This window comes from Megascapheus bottae, chromosome 19 (assembly GCF_031878675.1).
Source record: "Megascapheus bottae isolate mThoBot1 chromosome 19, mThoBot2.hap1, whole genome shotgun sequence".
In the NCBI taxonomy this organism is placed as follows: Eukaryota; Metazoa; Chordata; class Mammalia; order Rodentia; family Geomyidae; genus Megascapheus; species Megascapheus bottae.
Window position 1 is genome coordinate 32004933 of NC_143527.1, and position 17120 is coordinate 32022052.

Here is a 17120-nt window from a genome sequence, read left to right on the forward strand (position 1 = left end):
TTTAACTGCTGCAGACCCAAAGGGAGATGTTCGTCAAGAAGATGAAAAGACAGACATAAGTAATATATGAGAATAAGAAAAGAACAGTCCTAGGTAATACTTCTTTTTCCATATATTTTTATTGTAATTAATAGAAGGGTTACATTATATTCACCAGATAGAAGGTGCATTACTTCACATACATTGATACCCTTTCTCATGTCTTGGTCCCCAATTCCCTCCACGCACCCTCACCTCTCATCTTATTTTCCCCCTTTCCCTATCCTATTTCAAATAACCAAATATGCATATATACCATATATCAGATAATAAGGTGAAATTCTGTAACTATATAAGATAACAAAGGGACAGCAAAAGAGACATTAAGGACAACAATACTTCTAAAGCAGTGAAGGTCAGAATAGTTTTATCCAGCCATGATAAGTGTAACTTGTATTTCCAGGAAAATGGATCAAAGTGAAAAACACCATGTTAAGCAAAATAAGCTGATATCACAAAGAAAGGACCACATTTTATTTTATTTTCCTCATATTGAATTTATGGGGGTGGGAAGTGGACATGAAACTATGAGGGTACTATAAGGGCAGAGAAAAGTAGGAAGGGGATAAAAAAGAAAAACGGAACATGGACTTGATCAATGTAAATTATGTACTCTAAAGAAATGTCATAATGAGGCCAGGAATTTAGCCTAGTGGTAAAAGTGCTTGCCTAGCATGCAGGAAGACCCAGGTTTGATTCCTCAATACCACATACATAGAAAAAAGCCAGAAATGGCGCTGTAGCTCAAGTGGTAGAGCTCTAGCATTGAGGAAAATAAAGGATGGGGATCAGGCCCTGAATTCAAGGCCCAGGACTGGCAAAAGAAAAGAAAAAAGAAATGTCATAATGAAATACCTCACTTTGTACAGCTAACATAAACTAATATAAATTGAACAATGCCAACTGAAAAATTACTTGTGGCCTGGTATTTATTTTGTTTTTAAATCTAGGATAGCATGAGAATATTTACTGAAAACGCTTCCTAACTCCTAACACAATTTTTGCTTATGACATGGTCTGTATGATATTTGGGATAGATGTATATCTGCTTTTGCTTTAATAAATCATCTACTGTAGAAATCTAAAGCAATATTTGCTGTCTGAAACCATTAAAAAAACCCATTGGACTAACACAGACCTGACTGATATGCTTAGTGTGATTAATTATAACAAGGCTAAAGAAGTTATCATATCATGAGGGTACTTCCTCTCTTGCACACAAATGAGTTCCTATCTAAGGAAGATCCTCAAGTTTTTGTCATATTCTGCATTTACAAACATTGAATAGCCTGGGGAAAAAAGTCAGAGAACTAACCCAATTAATTTTACATATGCCATTTACAAATCTAAGCTTTTTTAAAATTGAAATTCCTACATAAGTACCTGTTTCCTTAAAACATTCAACAGTGTCTAAAACATGTGTGTTTTGTGCAGGACTGTGGGAAGTTCTACAATTATATCTGACAGAACATTGTGATGGGCAGGGTCACCAATGTGTGAGAGAAGGTGTTTGTATATCAGTGGGGACGGTATTTCTGCTGTCTTTTCCTTTATGACTTCTTTTGAAACTCAAAGATTAATGTGCAATCAGTGCAACTGACAAGCATCCATTCACTGAATAATTATTTTCTAAGTTTATAATTTATCAAGTTATATAATGTCACTAATTAGGTAAAGCTAGAGTTTGCAAGGGGAGAAATTCCTTCAAGCTAATTACGGTCATTGGTCTGAGTAATTGTAAAGGAAATTAATAGTTCCCTATCAGTACATCCTAGAATTTAGACATGAGAAATGACATATCCATAAACATGAGGCCACAGGGGTATTAAAGAAAATATAAATGTGACATGCAGGGGTGTTGGGTTAGAGTATATGAATGTTGTGAAATACACACTTGAAAGGCAAGATATATAAGAACAAAAATAATAAAAACAAAGGATTATGGAAAGCCAATTCAGAAAAGAAATTGGGGTGGTATTTTATCTAAAGGAGTTTTAATATGTCCAAAGCCTATAGTTCATCATACTCACAGTGTGTCTTTTAAAACCAAAGAGAAAATACAGGATTCTAAGAAATCTAATAACCAGTATTATAAAAGTAAATCTCCCATGCTTAGTTTAGCCTTTGCAAAGTGAGAGAGTTCCAAGTTGTGAGAAGTTTTAATTTATTAATTTTCTAGAAATAAAATCAAAAGACAAAAAGGAAAGATCATTTTGGTACTGATGGGATTCTGATAGCTTGGTAATAAAATACTGAAAGATGCATAAATCCTTTAAAGATATATGAAAGTGTATGAATGGCAATTTAAGAAAAGAATGCTATTATTTCTTTACATGTGTGCAGTTCTATTTAAGCAGTCCTATTTATAGGACTTTCTATAGATTTTTTTTCCTGAGTAAAAAAGCCAAATCTATGACAACTATATTGGAATATAATTTAGAGTTGGTAGTACTTATTTAATTTGTCCATAAATTATGTTGTCAAATAACTTCATTTGTTTAGAAGTAGATCTTTACATCTTAGTGATGTTATTCAAGGGAATAATTTGGTACTTTTTAAATCAGTCTTCTCTTTTGGATCTTCAATACACTGTCAAAACAGAATTAGGCTCTAGGTTGAAATTTCTTGATCTTTTAAATATATTAAGAAGATAATTTGTCACATATCGATAGCTCACATCTGTGATTCTAGCTACTCGGGAAGCTAACAATTGTGGGGTTACAGTTCAAGATAGTTTGTGGCATGAAAGTTCTCTAAAGGGCTAGAGTCATGAGTGAAGTGTTAGATCACCAGCACTAGAAAGTAAAAGGTGCTGAATTTAACCTCCAGAAAAATCATGAAATAAAATAAAATGAGGAAATGATGATAATGTTGAAATGTATATTCCATGTAAGTATATTGAAAGTCATTCTGTGACTTCAGCAAGTAATTACCTCTTATATTCTCTCATAACCTTCTGAGGGGCAGGGTGGGGGGAGAGAAATGGAGACCAAAACATGAGAAAGGGTATCAATGTTTGTGAAGTAATGCACCTCCTATCTGGTGAATATAATGTAACCCTTCTATTGATTACTATAAAATATATGAAAAAAGAGATGAATGAAGAATATCAATTCTAAAACTTCCAGGCTACTTTTAGTCAAATTACAAAACACTAATGATTTAAATTAACTACAGATTTTTTTTTACTTTGGTAAGTTCAATGAAAGCCAAAAGGAAATATATATTGTTTGCCCTATAGTGTAATATAACAGAACACAAAAAAATGGATCTGGGAATCAGAGTTTGGCCTAGTGGTAGAGTGCTTGCCTAGCATACACAAAGACCCAGATTCAATTCCTTGTTACCAGATACATAGAAAAAGCCAGAAATGGTGCTGTGCCTCAAGTGACAGAGTGCTATCCTTGAAGAAAAAGCCCAAGGACAGTTGTCAGGCCCTGAGTTCAACGACTGGAAAAAAAAAGAAATGAACCTTCAGATCTAAAGTGAAATTCATTTTAGGGAATTTTAGGATTGTCTGAGGTAGAAATTTTTAAAAATGTCAAATTTTAAATCAAGAATGTGATATTTTGGACTTAGTTATGAGAATAATTGGTACTTATTAGCCAGATAATGCATAGAGAAGAAAGAAATTCTGGCTAAAGGGAATAAGTGATGGATAATACAAAGGCACAGGAGATGAAAAGGATAGTCTTTAGAAGAGAAAGATTTCATTCTAGCCTTATCCATTTATACTTTCTGCTACATTAGGTAGTTTATGTAGTCTCTCAAACCTTTAATTTTTTTTCTTTCAAGATGGAAATAATGATTGTACATCCTCCCATAGTTGAGCAGATTCCAGATAATTTGAATTGTAAATTATTTGATGTATAGTGCCTTAAAGTTTCTATGTCGACTGCTTTGCAGAGTATTGAACCAGTTTATATTCCTACCAACAGGGTAGTAGTGTTCTCTTTTGACCAGATCCCCACCAGCATCTGTTATTGTTAGTTTATTTTATAATGGCCATTTTTACTGAGGTGCACTGGAATCTCAGTGTTTTTACTTGCATTTCTTTTTTCAAATAGAATTCTTTTATTATATCATTGAAGTATCAAAAACTTGTTATCAGGATCCTGGCTCATCAGCCTTTTGAACTGCTCTTGTGTGTGTGTGTGTGTGTGTATGTGTGTGTGTGTGTGTGTGTGTGTGTGTGTGTGTGTGTGTGTAGAGGATGTTATGGGGCTTGAACTCTGCCTAAGTACTGTCCCTCAGCTCTTCAGCTCAAGGCTACTGCTCAACTCTTGAGCCAATCCCCACTTCCAGCTTTCTAGAGTTTAATTGGAGATAAGAGTCTCTGGTCCTTTTGTGCCCCAGCTGACTGAGGCTGATCCTCAGATGCAAGCCTCCTGAGTAGTTAGGATAAAGGCATGAGCCACCATGCCCAGCTGAATTGCTCTTTTTTCAGAAACACAGATACCATCCCAAAATTTTCTAACATCTTTGTTTTTAACTGCTGTTGCTTCTTGAATCAAAGCAGCTGAATTTGAGAGAAGTTCAATATCATTTCTTTCAAAAATTAATTTTTTCTGGGCTTGGTTTACTGAACAAGTAGCACCTGTCCTCATCCAAACTCTTCAGATCTATTTCTCACCCAAGAAATTTTGGATTTCAACTACACACTTGTTTTCCTGATGGGAAAGTGAGCACTCAGGTATCTCATCTTGTAGCGGAAACCCAGAGTAACCCCCATGATCATGATCTGTACCTGACTACAGATACACTTCGAGGTAGCCAGTTTTTTCTGTTTCCTCATCATTTGTCATCTCAGAGTCTTTGATTTTTCTTTCAGGGGAGACTGAGATCTACATTGATGTGGTTGAAATCCTCCTGCAGGGTTTTGTGGGGGCCTTTCAGCATGCGTCCCTTCAGTGATGTCAACATTTTCTGATTGTTGAGAACGGTCTTCATTTTCTCAGTAGAAGTGCTAAAGCTTGCATGTCTTTTATGGCTAGAGATATTGAACATTTCTTCAGGTGTCTATTGGCATTTTCTATTTCCTCTTTAACAAGTCCGCTTTAAGTCTTTAGTCCATTTATTAATGGGACTGTTGTTTCTTTGAGGATTTGTTTTTCCTGGGGTTAATTTTTGGACTCTATGTTTATTTTTGACATGAGGTCCTTGTATGCAATAGGGCTAGTGAAGACCTCCTAAACTGTGGGATTTCTATTTATTTTGCTAGCTAAGTCCCTTGCCATGCAGAAGCTGAGGTTTAATGTAATCCCCAAAAGAATGACATCACTCCATTTGCATGGAAATGGAAAGACCTGGAAAATAATCATATTAAGTGAAGTAAACCAGACTCAAAAGAACATAGACTCCATGGTTTCCCTTATTTGTAATAATTAGTACACGTCTAGGACTCTCCTAGCAAAGGATCACAATAACTCAAAAGCTATGCACATATGGTCACATTGGATGAGACTAAGCAAAATGAAGTCTAGGATATGGAAACAAGAGGTTTATCATTGTGATTGTTCTTAACATACTATGTGAAGTTATTTCTTTTCTCTTTTTTTCCCCTTATGGTAAATCTCATGTGGTTACTGTATCAGACTTTGTGACCTGGTATATTTTATATATGTTTATTGTTAATTTGAAATAGGGAAGTGATGTGAGAAAACAAGATGATTGGGAAGTGGTGGGGGTTGGAAAAGGGAACAAAACATGAGAAGGGATATCAATGTTCGATAAGTAATGTACCCACTACCTGATGAATGTAACTGTAACCCCTCTATACATTACTCCAACAATAAAATACAATAAAAAAAAAGAAATCTACATGTTCTGAAGTGGTGTTGGGTGATACAGTATTCCCTCAGGGCTCTTTCCTGAAAACTATAAAAGTATGTACCCTGAAATTATTTGAGATATATTTGCACTGCTGCATCTCTCTGGCTTAATGGGAGAAGCAGACTTGATGATTTCTCAGTTGCTTTGGGGAAATCTTTCCTATTCTCTCAGTGTAAAACACTTCACTTATTTTTATCCTTTATATCGGTGATATTTCTTTGGCAAATAAGTCCCCTTTAGCTCACATTTTCATTCTTTATCAGGCCAGCCTGGAAAAAAATCTGCTGCTCTTTCCACGCTCTATTCATTTTTGCTCTGGATTTGTGTGTAAAACTTTCAAAATTGGCCCATATCATTTATATAACAGCCTTGATGTACCGATATTTTGAAATACCTTCTGCTGAGTTACAGGTCCATCACCTTTAATTTTCATCTTTCACAAAGTTTTCAGGACACAAGCCTAATGCTTTAAAATTTTTGCCATAGTGTAGCAAGGATGTTCTTTTTATTTTTTCCCCCAGGGGAATACTTATTTCTAGTTGGAGCTTCATTTTCATGGCCTTTACTATTGACAAGTGTGTCCTTATTCAGGTTTTCTGCACTTTGCCCACCATATTCTTAGTATGGTATTGTGGGCTTTCTCAGAATTTCTTGCCAAAGTCATCTTACATACCAGTCTCAAAAGTTATAGTGCATGTTCAGGTATAGTTATATTAATGGCTCTTCTTATGCTCCTGATATGCTGCATTAGTCAGATTTGCATTACTGCCATGAAATATATAAAGTCACTAACTTTATAAAGCAAACAACTTACAGATTTAAAAATGGTCACACTTGCTCATCTGCTAGTATAACAGATAGCAGCATATTACAATGGAAGAGACTAAAAATATGAGCAAGGAGTCACATCTTGAACAAGAGAAAATGAAGTTCTTCTGTATAGCTAGACATCATATCTCTAAGTTTGTTTTTTATTGCCCTGTGTTTTTATTTGTTGGTTTGTTGGTTGGTTATTGTTGAGTTGATATACAGTTACATGAATCAGATAATGAGTAGTAAGTACAATTCTCTTTGAACCATGTCTTTCCTTCCACTGCTCTCTCCCAGTCTTTCCTTCCTGTTCCCACCCACAAAATATCCAGTTCATTTTCCTCAGTGTCTAGTGAATATCACACTTGTGTTTGTTTATTCTTGTGCACGTTTTATGTGCCCTACCCTACCCTCCAAAATATCAACACCTAATAAGACCAAAAGGAAAAAAGAAATGGAAACAGCACTCATGGAAACTGAAGACTGTCTCTTGTTTCCTTTTCTTTGAGTTCATTTCATAGAATATTATTGTGTATGATTATTAACACTTTGCTCCTGAGCCTTTCACACTCCTATGCATAGTCTCTTTGTCCCTGTATGTTAATTACTAGGGTAATATATAATTTATCATGTCCCATTGTGTGTGTGTGTGTGTGTGTGTGTGTGTGTGTGTGTGTGTGTGTATTCAAACTTCCTACTGCTAATAGTGCTACCCTGGGCACAAGCCTTTAACATACACCCATATTCAGTCCACAGTATTTATGTTGAGAACAATTTTTTCTTATTGGAAAATCCTTCCTGATTCATATACTGAAGGATTTACCTCAGTAATTGTCTTCAACTAATGCATCATCTTCATCTGTACAGATATGCACTATAATTTCAAGCATTAAGTAAAAAGTCTCTGATTCCATATTGTCATCTAGCTCTGAATTATTTATGCATTGTTAAACAGCAAAGTGTGTCATATGAATTTTTTGCATAGAGAATTTCAGTGTTCTTAGCCCTAATTGTTCTTCCAATCTAATCTGGCTTTTGTTGTCAAAACTCTCAAGGAAACACTTTCCTAAAAATTATCAATAATTTCACATTTGCCACAATTATATAGGTTCATTTGCATGAGGCTGCTGGGCTCACTTGTATGTTTTAAGGCAGATTCCAGGAGTTAGTCTTTTTATAAAATTATGATTGCTAAAATGGGGTGCAGAGAATGTGGTTTATGTTAGTCTCACTTTTCATACTTAAAAGAAGGAAGACGGGGTTCAGGATATAGCACAGTGATAGAGCACCCTGCATAAGGTAATTATGGCCTTGGGTGTGCTTCCTGGGACTTAAAAGGAAAAGTTGTTTGTCGGAGGAGAATCAAAAATTGGAAGGATTTATTTTGGCTCATGGTTTGTGGTGACGGTAATACATGGCATCACTTCATGCCAGCCAGGAAACAGAAAGAAAGGAACAGAAGACACTCCTAGTGCTTTATCTATATCAACTAAGCCCACCTCCTGCCCTTTACCTCCTTCAAATTACACCACTGTATTATTAATCTATCAAGGGATTAGCCATTGATTAGGTCAGAGCCCTTGGGATCCAATCACTTTCCAAAAGCCCATCACTTGATAACGAAGTCACCCTCCAGGAGTTATTCTTATATGAACTTCAAGTATAGAACATTTCCAACACTGTGGCTCCAGTAAAATCATTTAGGATTTAACTATTAACAACTTATTCTATATATCATGAACATTGTTGAAGACAACTACTTGGATATGCTAGAGTGAGCTCTCTTGCTTTAACAAAATATCCAAAGCTGGTAAATTTATAAAGAAAGGATATGTATTTAATTCAGAGTGCTAAAGATTAATTGCTTATAGGCTTCTGATGATATCAACATGCTGTATCATCTCAGGGAGAAAAAACCTAACAGTTACTGATGGATGAGAAATACATGAGAAACTAAAGCAGCTGAGTGCTTTATAATAACCCACTCTTACAGTAACTGATTAAAGTCTGCAAAACTTCTCACTTCTGAACAAACTAACTCAGTCTCAAAGAAGACATTACCCATACCGATACTGTTTCAAATACAATCTAAATACATATGATTCAGTACACACCATTTCTCAATATAGCCACATTAGGGGCCATTTTTCCCATTCATAAGATTTGAGGAGGGGCCTGGAGTTTGGCCTAGTAGTAGAGTGCTTGCTTCCTCGCATCCACGAAGACCCAGGTTCAAATCCTCGGTACCACATACATAGAAAAAAGACGGAAGTGGTGCTGAGGCTCAAGTGGTAGAGCTCTAGCCTTGAGAAAGTCCAAGGACAGTGCTTAGGCCCTGAGCTCAAGTCCAGGACTAGCAAAAAAAGAAAAAAAATTGAGAAAGCCATCATGTTCAGTCTTTGCTTTGTATGCACTTCATTTTTTCTCTATGAAATTGTATTTGCTATATGAACATAGTTTACTTATTTTCTTTTGGATTTTTTTTTTCAGTCATGGGTCTTGAACTCTGAGCCTGGACATTGTGCCTGAGCTCTTCATTTCAGGGTTACTGCCCTACCCTGGATTTCTTTTTATGACTTGTTTTTTTTTCTGTTAAAGATATATTGAAATCTGTAGACAACATTTCCCTACAGGATAGCTGATGTATATGTGTGATATTTTGTCTTGAATTTGTCAAATTAGATGATTCTATAAGTATTTGACACATGATTGTTCATTTTTATGAGGCAGCAGCAAATTCATTTCCAGAATGATTACTTAGAGCAAATTACAAAAATTTTCAAATGCACATCTTCTCCAATATTTCTTAGTGTCAGTTTAATCAAATTTTACAAACAGAAGAGGTATAAAATGATGCCGGTTTACAGGCTTGATTTATGTTTCTCTCGGTTCTAAATGAGGCAGGACCTCTCTTTACATGTTTATGCCAAGTGCTGTACTTCATGGTGAAATGCATGTTAATTTATTTTTCCCATTTTTGAAGTGAGCTCGGTTGTTTCCATTAACTTAGTCTCTTAATATTTTGTCAAGGATATATATTTCAAATATATTAACATACCCAAATTTCAGAAAGTATAGAAATATATGTACATAAACTTCAATATCCCTTGAGATTACTTGTGATTATGAAAGCAAATACAGTAACTTCAATTCACTGTTTAACTATGAAGATCTTTGATTTTGAGGAGCTTCTTGATAATTTTTAGATGTTTGTCTTGTACATGTCATAAGCCATTTTATCCTATGCATCATGGCAATTCAAAGTTAGTTTCTTTTTCTGTTCTTTACTCTTAACCTTTCTACTAAGTTGTGTATTATATTGTCTAGGTTGAAGAAAAAAGAGCCAGTATGATATTGCACATATAAGCTATTATATTTTGAATACTTAATATATGTGAATATATGTTCATGATGGGATTTGTCTTCTGCAGTTTTAGAAGATACCCATGCAACGTGGCATGTTTTGTCTGGCAGGTAAGTTAGGAAAGAAGAAAATCCCTAGAAAATTTGATCTAATGACAGATGCAAGAACTTGGCTGCCAACAGGCAAGTGGACAGGAATGAAAGAGTATTAAAAAAAACAACCAGAAATCCAATGCAGGGGTTGATATTGTGGTTGTCAGGCAGAATTTAGAAAGGAAATTCCGGGTAGAAGGTCAATTATTTGCAAACTCAAACTATTAAAGGCCTGAGTGCAGAGAATTTCTACCTCCACTCTTCAAATGGTCCATAAGATGTATATAAGATGTATTGTTGATTTATCCAGGTTAAATTCTCTTTCTAATTTATTTAATGTCACCTGGCATAACGAAATGTGCTTTATTCTTTAAAAAAATTCCTTTATAGTAACAACCAGATTCCTGCAGAGTGAAAAATAGAGAAATATATGGAAATGCTGGTTTCAAGTTCATTATAAATAGTCAATGTTTCAAAATGCCCTTATGTGTGTATAATCTATATATGTATGTACAAAGATGGGATTGATGGGAAGTTATATAAGCACACACTGTGTATGTACACACACTGATAGATAAGGATCGTTTCAGCTACTCTTTTGATTGGATTTAACCATAGGATATGTCTCTCCTTATCTAATAACTTAGGTCATTTTTAAATCACTGTGAATTTTTAAAATATTACCTTGTTATATTTGCTTAAAAGTCATAATTTTGGTATTTGAAAATTGTACTTTATTGGAGTTTGTAATTTTCTCCAAGATGCTTGAGTGGATTCACTTGAAATAGCAAAGGAAATTTTCTTACAATGATACATGTTAAGTGTTGGTAGGTATTGTCCTGTTTCCTACAAGGAATTTTAAGCAGCAAACAAATATTTTTAATTTTCTGTGTATATTTTATTTTTATTGGATTTCTATAGTTTATTTATATTTTAAGTATAAAGAGGGACTATCTTTACAGAAATAATAAAAGGATTGGTTTTACACATGATTGCTAAGTGATAGCTGTTAGAGAGATGCTATTGTAAATATTGTATATGGTAAGATGATAGAATTGTTTATTGTGTTTACGTATTTATACTCTCAAATTGAATTTGCAGTCAACTAAGAACAATAACCTTTGATACAGAGACTGGAGAGATTTTGATTTTATTTTCTTTTGACTGATTACTGAAGTTATACAATTTCAATTTCAATTAGAATTTTTCTATAATTTAGAAAAGACTTAGAAAGACTCACTGTGTGGACATAATATATTTTTTCAAAATCTGGAAAATATCAATAAAATACATTGTAACATCTCTTCAAGGCTTCTTTTTTCATTTCCAATAAAGATAAATAAGTTATTTGATGAATTAAAGTTTAGCAAAAATGCATAGAAAACCCGGGAAACTATCATTCCACCAAGTGTTTTTGCTATTCAGATTTCTCCTAATAATAAATTTGATACAGAGAGATGGATTGTAATTGGCTTCTACAATTAAGAAGGCCAGGGGCCGGGAGTTTGGCCTAGTGGTTAAAGTGCTTGCCTAGCATGCATGAAGACCCGGGTTCGATTCCTCAGTACCACATACATAGAAAAAAGCCGGAAGTGGTGCTGAGGCTCAAGTAGTAGAGCGCTAGCCTTGAGAAAGTCCAAGGACAGTGCTCAGGCCCTGAGCTCAAGCCCAGGACTGGCAAAAAAAAAAAAAAAAAAAAAAAGAAGGCCAAGAAAGTTCCATCTACCATCTTTAAATCAGAAACTCAGGAAAACAGGTGTTATCATTCAACCTTATTTCAAAATTCTGAAATCCAGAAGAGCTAATACTGTAAGGGCAGTCTGAGGAGAGGATAAAAGGCTAGGGTGAATTTCCAGAGCCTGTGAACCAGGACTTCTAACATATGTATGTCACAGCTCTGTTCCGGAGGACTTTGAGGAGGGAGAAAGCCCTACCAAGAGTTGAAACCTTAAGAATACTTACAACGTTAAAAACTTTAGCAAGTTCAAGAGGTTTGAGGAAAGGCCATTCAATGTATATTTGTTCCATTTACTAATTCTGAAAAGAAATCTATAAACAATATTAAAATTCTGCAAGATTCTTTCATACAAGCTTACCTTTAAGAATTTTAAGAGGACTTTGTAAACTTGTAATATCATAATAAACTCATAAAAAACTAGAATTTGGTTTTTCTTTATTAAAAGAATAAATTGATTTTTGGGACACTTAATGGATTATAGGAAATGGTTATTCTTTAACCTCCTGTGTAATTAACTCAGAGAACAGATTCCATATTTCACCAGAATTATCTTATCTGCTTTTTGTTATCTTTAGCATCTCTTACTTAACTAAAAACACTTATTTTCTTACTTGTGTAGAACCTGCAGTTCCACACAAATGTATTTTCAATCTTGGTGCTTCATTTACCACAATATCATTAATCATTAGCTATAATATTCTGTGCCATTCATGAACTTTATTTGATCAAGTCACAAATCAATTCTGATAAATCAAAATTTTCCTAAGACCAGCATAGGAAAAACTGAAATGTTAGGATTTCTTTCATCCTCCAACTTATTTTCAAATGTGCCATACTAGCCATTGCAAAATATGATGTTTAATTTCAAAAGATTGTTTTCCAGAAACAATTTGTATTCTTGTTCTACATTTCTTAAGCCGCAGTGGAAGATTTCAAAGTAAAGACACATTTAGCTTTCTCTAGGTTTGTTTATTCTATGGAAGGCCATAGAGATTTGGAGAGTTCCTTTTGTCTGTTGTATTTACACAAAATAACATGTATTTTATATCCTTATCTTCATAGCATACATTGATCAAACCACTGTATCCTTATAGAAAATCACTCTTCTTGTTGCCAGTATCATTGATCCCCAGGAGAAATTAATTAAGCTTTCAGTTTAATAGAAAATATAACCATTTCTCTCTGTTATTTGCCTTGAGGACTCTCTAAATTCTATGGGCTAGAATTATGTATAGTTATTATAGTATGTACTGTGAATTACTAGTGGCTCAAATGTAGGCTTTTAGCAAAGTTTATAAGCTAATATTCTTTAAAGAATTTTCAGATAGAATTGTTAGACTTATTATAGTTTTCTAGGAGTCTAGTTCAGAGTAATTTCATTAATACATATGATAGATTCAAAATAGAGAAGAATGAAAATAATCACATAGAATTGAGTGTACTGATGAGAGATGTTTTATTATGTTTATTTATTTGGAGTTGTTTCAATATTTAAATTTATTTAAATTCATGTTCAAATAATTGAGGCACAATTCATTGAATAATAAGCCACATGTTTAAAGTGCATGTTTTAGTATTGCCATGATTATACAATTCTTTTCTTATTTGCATGATTTCTAAGAAATATGAAATGATTTTTATTTTGCTTTCTTTTAGGTAAAGTCGGTTTTCCCTCACTGGATAACATCAAGAGATTTTCTTTAACTTTGTTTCTCTGAAATTAGATATACTTTGTTTCATTTCTGATTTTAACCAAGTGAAATTTTTATCTTTTTTGCTTCAGATACTGTTTCTGCTTCTTTGTCTTTCTTCTACTCCTTGTATTTCTAATGTTAATATATTATATGATATGGAATATCATATAATTTTAGGATATTTTTTTCTTTTTCTCTTGCTGCTTGGTTTTGAGGTTACATTCATCATAGTGTCAAGTTCAGATAGTTTTTTTCTCAGCCAATTGCAAGGTACCATAGAGCCATCAAATGTGACTTTCATGTCTGTCTGTTATTATGTTTCTTTTTAGATCTAGCCCTTTTTCGTGTTCTTTCAACTTTCTATCTCTCTGCTTATATTACCTCTCTTCATTGCATACCTTTTCCTGTAAACCCTGGGCTTATTCAATCAAGATTCTAATTTTTAAAAATCCCGATCTGATAAATCCTGATCTGATAAATTCCAGCTATATGTTATACTCCAATGATATACAGGTTATATGTGGAGAGAAGAAAATGCTCTTTATCCCAATGATTTTATCTCAGTCTTATAATCAAATCTGTAGCTTGGCTTGTGAACTTCCTTGGTACTTTTCCATATCCTCATCTACGTACCACATAAGGTAGGGCATTATGGCTAGAGGATGTACAGATACCTATTTCTTTCTACTCTGTAAGTTAGGCTCTAATAAAACCTCAGCAAGTGAAAACTCCTGGTATTTCTAAACACACTTTCTTCCCTCACAGGCCTGGTTAGGAACTGAACGATCTGTCCGGTGTGTTTCAAAATATTTCTTTCTTTTCTTTTTTCACTGCCCCTGTAAGACACATGAGGGACTTTTTCATCCTTTAGCCCTGCTTCCTTCAGAGTTTTCTGCTTAAGAGTTCTTGCTGTGAGGAGCTGTATCTGAGTATTTATCCATTTTTCCAACACTAGAGGCAATGTTTTTCCCCCGTGACTCAACTTTCCTCACAGACTTGTGCAGTTATTGATTTTTCAGTTTGCTCATTTTTTGTTGCTCTTGTTGGTTTGCTGATAAGATGGTATGACAATGTCTAAGCTCTTTACTGGAAAACCAAAAGCAAAGCTTTTATTGTAATATACATATCTGTCTTATCAAATAGTGATGACAACTCTCTTATCTTGGATGTTGATAATTTTGCCTTATTTTTCTCTTCCTAGTAAGTTTGCCTAAAAGTTTGTTAATTTTATTAATCATCCTAAAAAACTTTTTTTCATTAATATTTTCCCTTAGGGGAAAAACATTTCAATATCTCTTAGTCTGACTGATGTAATTATTTACACTAGGTTTGGTTTACTAGAAAGGTTGTTTTTCCTTTTCCTAATATTCTCCAAGGTTTTGAAAATACCACTAAGGCTTACCTTGTATTTGTGTGATTCTGAGTTAACTTCTCTAATTATGCATTATTTAAATTTTTACTATTATATCATTACTATAAATGTGATGTATAGAGGAGTCACTGTTACATAAGTCAAGTAAAAAGTACATGCATTTCTATTTTTTTTCTTTTTCTGTTTTTGTGTCAGTCTTGTAGCTGTAACTCAGGGCCTGGGCACTGTACTTGGGCTTTCTCAAGGGAAGTGATCTTCCACTTGAGCCACAGCACCACTTCTGGCTTTTTCTGTGTATTTGTACAAAGGAATCAAGCCCAGGGCTTCAAGCATGTTAGTCAAGCACTCTACCATTAAGCCACACTCTTTGTCCTGAGTACATTTACTTTTGTGTAATGTCACTCCTTTTCTCATTCTCTTCCAGGTTTTTCCTCCTGTCACCACCCCAAAATTGCAGAGTTCATTTTCAGCATAGTATCTCCTGAATATAAATGCTTCATTTACTCACTGTTAGTCCACAATTACTGTGCTCCCTTAACTCACCCAAAGTCATATAAATGAAAAACACAAAAAGAAAAGCAAACAAAAACAACAACAAAGAAAAAAATCCCTCTTGTTTCATTGCAATAAATACTTTTACTCTAATTTTCATTTTTAAGCAACATAAATGAAATTTAACACCCAAATCATGCTAAAGTGAATGCTATGTTTTCTCAACATGCACATATTATGTTTCTATCAGTGTGTTTTAAAATCTTACATAAATTTCTTCCCAGGTGAAGTGAAAGTAACATAAAATGCAAAATATCCTCTAAAAGTTTTATTATCTCTTCTGCCCTGAAAGTAATCTCTAATGAGTAATATATTTTCTTGTTGACATTGGAATTTAAGATCTTAATTAAGCACTCATTTGGCTAACCTAGGTCTCTGGTTTCCTTAATTGACTTAAATTAATAAACTATAAATTAGAATCTAATCCCCTAGTTATCTTCTTAATTATATATCAAAAAACTGTAATAGTCATATAATTGTATTTAATCAAAATGCTTGAAATTACATATTTTTTAAATTAAAGCTAAGAAAACATACCTTCTCAAGTTATCAAGTAATGAACATGTTAAGGTTAAAATGAATTCCTAGACCTGTTAAAGAATATGACTAGGAATATTTCACCAAAATAGATTTGCAATATTTTATTCATATTATTTCATTTAATCACAGGGATCACTATATCCTTCAATCATTACGGAGTTGATGTATTTTTGCATATTCCTTCTGCCACACTAATTTTCTTCCTTATATATATATGGCACAATAAACGTAGACTGGAGCACTTAGCCAATAATGATATCTCCCAATATTTTTTCTTATATTTTGTATGCACACTACTTCTCACAAGAATACATCTTTCAACCCTTCTTCTTGACCTTTGCTAGAGTCATAACTTGCTCTAAGTAGTCAAAAGTAAGTGAAAGTGATGTTTTAGGGCTTCTAAGCATAAACCATATGAGGAATTGAAGTTTCTATTTACAGCTTATTGGAACCCATGTGGCATCTATAAGAATTCCCAGTCACACACACTGAAAACTTTACAAGAAGGAATGGGAGATACACTAGGCCTCCTTGGCACAGGTCGAAACTTTCTTAATAAGGACCAAGAATCACAGCAAATAAGAGAAAGGCTGGATAAGTGGGACTGCATTAATCTGCAGAGCTTTTGTATGCAAAGGACATAGCTAGTAAATTAATTAGGAAGCCTACAGAGTGGGAGAAGATCTTCACCAACCAAACAACGGAAAAAGGCCTCATATCTAAAATATATCAACAGCTCAAAAAATTGAACCACTCCAAAACTAATCTCCAAAGTAACAACCATCCCATTAAAAAATGGGCCAAAGACTTAAAGAGAGTCTTCTCTGAAGAAGAAACAAAAATGGCCTATAGACACATGAAGAAATGCTCAACATCTCTGGTCATCAAAGAAATGCAAATCAAAACAACTCTAAGAATCCACCTCACTCCAGTTAGAATGGCCAGGATCAGGAAAACTAATAATAACAGATGCTGGAGGGGATGTGGCCAGGAGGGATCACTACTACACTATTGGTGGGAGTGCAAACTCGTTCAACCACTATGGAAAGCATTATGGCAGTCCCTCAAGAGGCTAAACACAGAGCTC

The 17120-nt window shown here is 34.1% G+C and overlaps 1 pseudogene; it reads right to left on the reverse strand.

Annotated features, from left to right (window-relative positions):
• Nucleotides 1-4412: 4412 nt before the first annotated feature.
• On the reverse strand, nt 4413-4989 carry LOC150049802 (large ribosomal subunit protein uL6 pseudogene; annotated as a pseudogene).
• Nucleotides 4990-17120: the final 12131 nt, after the last annotated feature.